A 6,000-nucleotide genomic window follows, 5' to 3' on the forward strand; every position below is an offset into this window, starting at 1 on the left:
AGACTTCTGAGAAGCTTAGCAGTCATGGAATAAGAGGAGAGGTCCTCTTGTGGATAAGGAATTGGTTAAGAAGCAGAAAGCAGAGAGTAGGAATCAACGGACAGTTCTCCCAATGGAGGGCTGTAGAAAGTGGAGTCCCTCAAGGATCGGTATTGGGACCTGTACTTTTCAACTTGTTCATTAATGACCTAGAATTAGGAGTGAGTAAGTGAAGTGGCCAAGTTTGCTGACGACACTAAATTGTTCAGGGTTGTTAAAACAAAGAAGGATTGCGAAGAGCTCCAAAAAGACCTCTCCAAACTGAGTGAATGGGCGGAAAAATGGCAAATGCAATTCAATATAATTAAGTGTAAAATTATGCATATTGGAGCAAAAAATCTGAATTTCACGTATACGCTCATGGGGTCTGAACTGACGGTGACCGACCAGGAGAGAGACCTCGGGGTTGTAGTGGACAGCACGATGAAAATGTCGACCCAGTGTGCGGCAGCTGTGAAAAAGGCAAATTCCATGCTAGGGATAATTAGGAAAGGTATTAAAAATAAAACAGCCGATATCATAATGCCGTTGTATAAATCTATGGTGCGGCCGCATTTGGAATACTGTGTACAGTTCTGGTCGCCTCATCTCAAAAAGGATATTATAGAGTTGGAAAAGGTTCAGAAGAGGGCAACCAGAATGATCAAGGGGATGGAGCGACTCCGTTACGAGGAAAGGTTGCAGCATTTGGGGCTTTTTAGTTTAGAGAAAAGGCGGGTCAGAGGAGACATGATAGAAGTGTATAAAATTATGCATGGCATTGAGAAAGTGGATAGAGAAAAGTTCTTCTCTCTCATAATACTAGAACTCATGGACATTCAAAGAAGCTGAATGTTGGAAGATTCAGGACAGACAAAAAGGAAGTACTTCTTTACTCAGCGCATAGTTAAACTATGGAATTTGCTCCCACAAGATGCAGTAATGGCCACCAGCTTGGATGGCTTTAAAAGAAGATTAGACAAATTCATGGAGGACAGGGCTATCAATGGCTACTAGCCATGATGGCTGTGCTCTGCCACCCTAGTCAGAGGCAGCATGCTTCTGAAAACCAGTTGCCGGAAGCCTCAGGAGGGGAGAGTGTTCTTGCACTCGGGTCCTGCTTGCGGGCTTCCCCCGGGCACCTGGTTGGCCAGTGTGAGAAGAGGATGCTGGACTAGGTGGGCCACTGGCCTGATCCAGCAGGCTCTTCTTATGTTCTTAGAATCTTGGATTCAGAGAGGATTCCCATCCTAGGTAAGCTGCCACAAATCTGGCCTTTGGTTTGCTACCAGCAGGAAGTAGCCAACGAGGTGCCTCCAGAAGTTAGGACTACAACTCCCATCACCACTGGCCATGTTGGCTGGGGTTGATGGAAGGTGTAGTCCAATGTCTGGAGGGCACCATGATGGCTACCCTGGCTTACATCCTAAATTCCTGTTTAAGTTGGGTTTGCACAGGTCCAGAGAATTGCCCAGTGGAATATTCATTATTTGGGGATGCCATTTGGGCGGGCGGGCTGGCCTTGCTTGTCATCCCACAAATGTTTGCTTGTCCCTTTTCCTGTTGATGGCAGTGTTTTTCACCCCACTTCAACGCAGTGGGTATAAACCTGAGCTCCAGCAGGGTTCTTGGAGAGATCAAGAATGGTAGACAAAATTCCATGAAAGGCAGTTTCTCTGTGACTCTGCATGTCCAGCCACTGAAGAGGTCGAGTATTCTCAGTGGGGACATCTTAAGGTGTGCCTCGGGATCCCTTGCAACATACAGGGATTCTTTGGCAGCCAAGCCAACATGGAGAGGGTTTACCTAAGGAAAGTCATATGAAACCCAGAAGAGCTCTCTAGATCAGTCCCCTCTAGCCCAGCTTCCAAAAATAGCAGACCAGCTGCCTTGGAAACCACAAGCAGGGCTGGAAGGCAAGAGCCCTTTTCTCCTCCCTCCCAGCAACTGACATCCAGGGGCTTATTGCCTTTGAGTCTGAAGCCCTCGTGGCTAATAAAGTCTCAGTGCTTTGAGTCCAGATCCTTGGAACTCTTGCCACAGGCTTCTTAAGCATCTTGCCGCTGTGGAGTCCTGGATAAAAGTCTCACCTTTTTCCCAAAAAAATTATAGTTTTTTTGCATTCCTGTGTATATTGATTTCTAAAGCGACGGTAGCATCCTCTTGGCCTGTCTTTAGGGTGGGGGAATGCCTCAAAAGTTGGCTGTGACGCTGCGTGGGCTTCCCTTTCAGGGCCTCATCCATCTTCCTCTCTCCAGGGCATTTCAAGGTTTTCATCTCTGGAAATGAAAACCGAGACTGGACACTTGGAAAGCAAGTACCTAGATAAAGTAACCAGAATTTTGTTTTGAAGCATAACACCCAGTCTCCCTTCACTTCCTGGCGCTTCTCTACAAGGTGGCACTCTCCTGCTTTGTGTTCATGTACAGTAGGGCCCCGCTTATACAGCGGGTTCCGTTCCGTAAAGCGGAAATCGCCGTAAAGTGGAACCCATAGACTATAATGGGGCCGTCGCGCAAAAATGATGCCAAAACGTCGCAAAAGAGCAAAAATCGGCTTTAAAATGGAAAACGAAAGCTGCCGCATTAGCGGAACGCTGGGAAGCGGGGCCTTACTGTAATTGCATTACGGTAAATCTGTAGCAGTCTCTTTCTGGCTTGCCACTTAACGTGAACAGGGAGCGTTATGTGTCTTGGAGCCTTCCCTGCACTTGGTGTGGAGAGTGAACCTCCCATCAGAAACGGCTGGGCTGGCGCTACTGTGGGTGCCGGCAGAGGTCTCTGCACGAAGATCAATCCTGTTGTGGGAAGTTGTAGTTTGAGCTCCTGATGTGGTTGGGTAGAGAGAATGCACAAACACAAAGGGGAGGGTCCACAAACAACACGAAAAAATCACAAGAAAAAGTCAAGGGGACCTGTAAATAGTATAAGAGGAAAGCAGGATTGGACCAAGATGAAGGAGGTGTGAAAATTAAGAGGGAGAAATATCAATAATTTAAGATATGCAGACGATACCATACTCTTAGCAGAAACCAGTAATGATTTGAAACGAATGCTGATGAAAGTTAAAGAGGAAAGTACAAAAGCAGGACTATAGCTGAACATCAAAAAAAACTAAAGTAATGACAACAGAAGATTTACGTAACTTTAAAGTTGACAATGAGGACATTGAACTTTTCAAGGATTATCAATACCTCGGCACAGTCATTAACACAAATGGAGACAACAGTCAAATCAAGAAGGCTAGGACTGGGGAGGGCAGCTGTGAGAAAACTAGAAAAGGTCCTCAAATGTAAAGATGTATCACTGAACACTAAAGTAAGGATCGTTCAGGCCATGGTATTTCCGATCTCTATGTACGGATGTGAAAGTTGGACAGTGAAAAAGGCGGATAAGAGAAAAATCAACTCATTTGAAATGTGGTGTTGGAGGACAGCTTTGCAGACACCATGGACTGCGAAAAAGACAAATAATTGGGTGTCAGAACAAACTAAACCAGAACTATCACTAGAAGCTAAAATGATGAAACTGAGGTTATACTTTGGACACCTAATGAGAAGACATGATTCACTAGAAAAGACAATAATGCTGGGAAAAACAGGAGTAGAAAAAGAGGGAGGCCAAACAAGGGATGGATTGATTCCATAATGGAAGCCGCAGACCTGAACTTACAAGATCTGAACAGGGTGGTTCATGACAGATGCTCTTGGAGGTCTCTGATTCATGCGGTCGCCATAAAAGTTGTAGTCGACTTGAAGGCACAATAACAAATAGGATAGTACGTAAAACAAGTGAAACAGAGTAGACAAGTTGTGAAATGGACTCCCATTATAGCCAAAGCCTCACTAAACTATTTATTCACTGTATATCCAACCCTTCCTCCCAAAGAGAACTCTGGGCAGCAAACACATCAAATGATATCATTAAAAACATTCAAAAAACAGTCGGTCTCTTAGCCAATGACTTCAGGACTGCCAGGAGCAGTATCTTTCAGCCATCGAATGCCTGGCTAAATAGGAATGTTTTTAAACCCCTCCTGAAAGTTGATAATGAGTGACACACATGCACCTCACCAGTGAGGGCATTTCACAAATGGGGACCCCCACTGTGGAAGTCCTGTCATGGTCAATGCCAAACAGACTGTAAATACAATTTTCCTTGTGAAGCTGAATCTAGAATGTGTTGTAGACATCTCTGGATTGTTGCTTCATAAAAACCAGCCTACAAATGAGACATTTCTCAAGTTGGCACCAGAATCTTAACTCTTTGGCCTCTGTCTGTCTTTCAAAAACATACCTTGTGAAAAAATATTGACTTACCTCTTGCACTCTTTGTAGGTCCCATTGACTTTGTGCGGTTTTGGGGTAGGGAGAATGCCCACTCCTGTGAGGTTTCTTGCATTTATTTATGTATTTATTATTTGATTTATATCCCGCCCTTTCTCCCAGCAGGAGCCCTGGGCGGCAAACAGAAACGCTAAAAACACTTTAAAATATCATAAAAAGACCTTAAAATACATTAAAACAAAATGTTAATTTTTTTAAAAAAAAAAGCTTTAAAAACATCTTTTTTTAAAAAAAGGGTTAAAACATATTAAAGAAAACATATTAATGGACTGCCTTCAAGTCGATCCCGACTTATGGCTACCCTATGAATAGGGTTTTCCTGGTAAGCAGTATTCAGAAGGGGTTTACTATTGTCTCCCTCTGAGGCTAGTCCTCCCCAGCTGGCCAGGGCCAGCTCAGCTTGCCACAGCTGCACAAGCCAGCCCCTTCCTTGTCCGCAAGTGCCAGCTGGGGAGCAACTGGGCTCCTTGGGACTATGCAGGCCCACAGCTGCAGCAATTCTAACACGGATGCAGACATTTCCGGTCATCAAACTTCTTCAGAGAGGACTTTTGGGAGTTCTATGATCCTGTGATTGTGGCACAGAAGAGTAGGATGCTGCATTCTGGGAATCTTGTCTTTTAACCTTTCAAACCCTGAAATGACGGCTAAAAATAAGCATTGATTATTATGAAGCATTAAATCATTGCATCTATTCTATTAATCTTTGGATTAACAAGGCAACTTCAAACAAGCATTAATTACTAGAAAAGACTACATCATACAGCATAACAACAACTGATAAGCTGCATGCCTCTAATTGCCTGGCAGGGCATCAACTGCTCCCCAAATCTACACTATCTGCTTAACGAGGGACCTTCCCAGCATCGCACAGACACTTGGCATAGCATCTCACCAACCGCTTGTTAGGAACCCCAGATTAGACTCCAGGTGGCTGTGAGCTAATACCTTGACCGTTCCTTGAGCCACCTTCCTCATGCTTAGATGCTGGATGCTAAACTAGAGAAAACTAAGGCTGGGGGGGATACAACCCCCCGTTGCCTACAGGCAGCTATTCTACTGATATAGCTGCTGAGCTTGCCCCACGGGCCAATACATCATAGAAGCTAGAGGAAACAGAGCAATCCTGGCCAGGGGTGTCTCTTGCTGGTTTGCATTGCCTCACGTCACCCTACCTCACCTAGTACAAGCAGGATAAAATATGCAAAGTATATGCAAATGACTATGGCAAATTGATTTTCAGTATTCACATTATATATAACCCCCCCCCCAAGTCTTGCTTGACAACATCCATACATACGACGATGACAAATGAGGCTGATGTACTAAAGTAGCCTTTCCCAGCCTGGTGCTTCCAGATGTTTTGGACTACAACTCCCATCCCGGCTGGCTGTATGATGCTGTAAGCAGATGGCAGTTGGAGACCAATGTCATCTGGAAGGATCAGGTTGGGGAAGGCTGCCTCAGCACCTTGACTTGCGCTAGCTCCGGTTGCCCAAAGACGTGTTGTAAAATCTTTGAAAGGGCACCGACGAAAGACATTGTTTCCTGCATTGGATCTTTTGCTTGCCTGTACCCCAATTGCACTTGGCAGCTGCTGGTGCAATGGGTGTAAATCTACTCTATTCCAGGTGTTT

Source organism: Rhineura floridana, chromosome 6 (genome assembly GCF_030035675.1).
Source record: "Rhineura floridana isolate rRhiFlo1 chromosome 6, rRhiFlo1.hap2, whole genome shotgun sequence".
Classification (NCBI taxonomy): domain Eukaryota; kingdom Metazoa; phylum Chordata; class Lepidosauria; order Squamata; family Rhineuridae; genus Rhineura; species Rhineura floridana.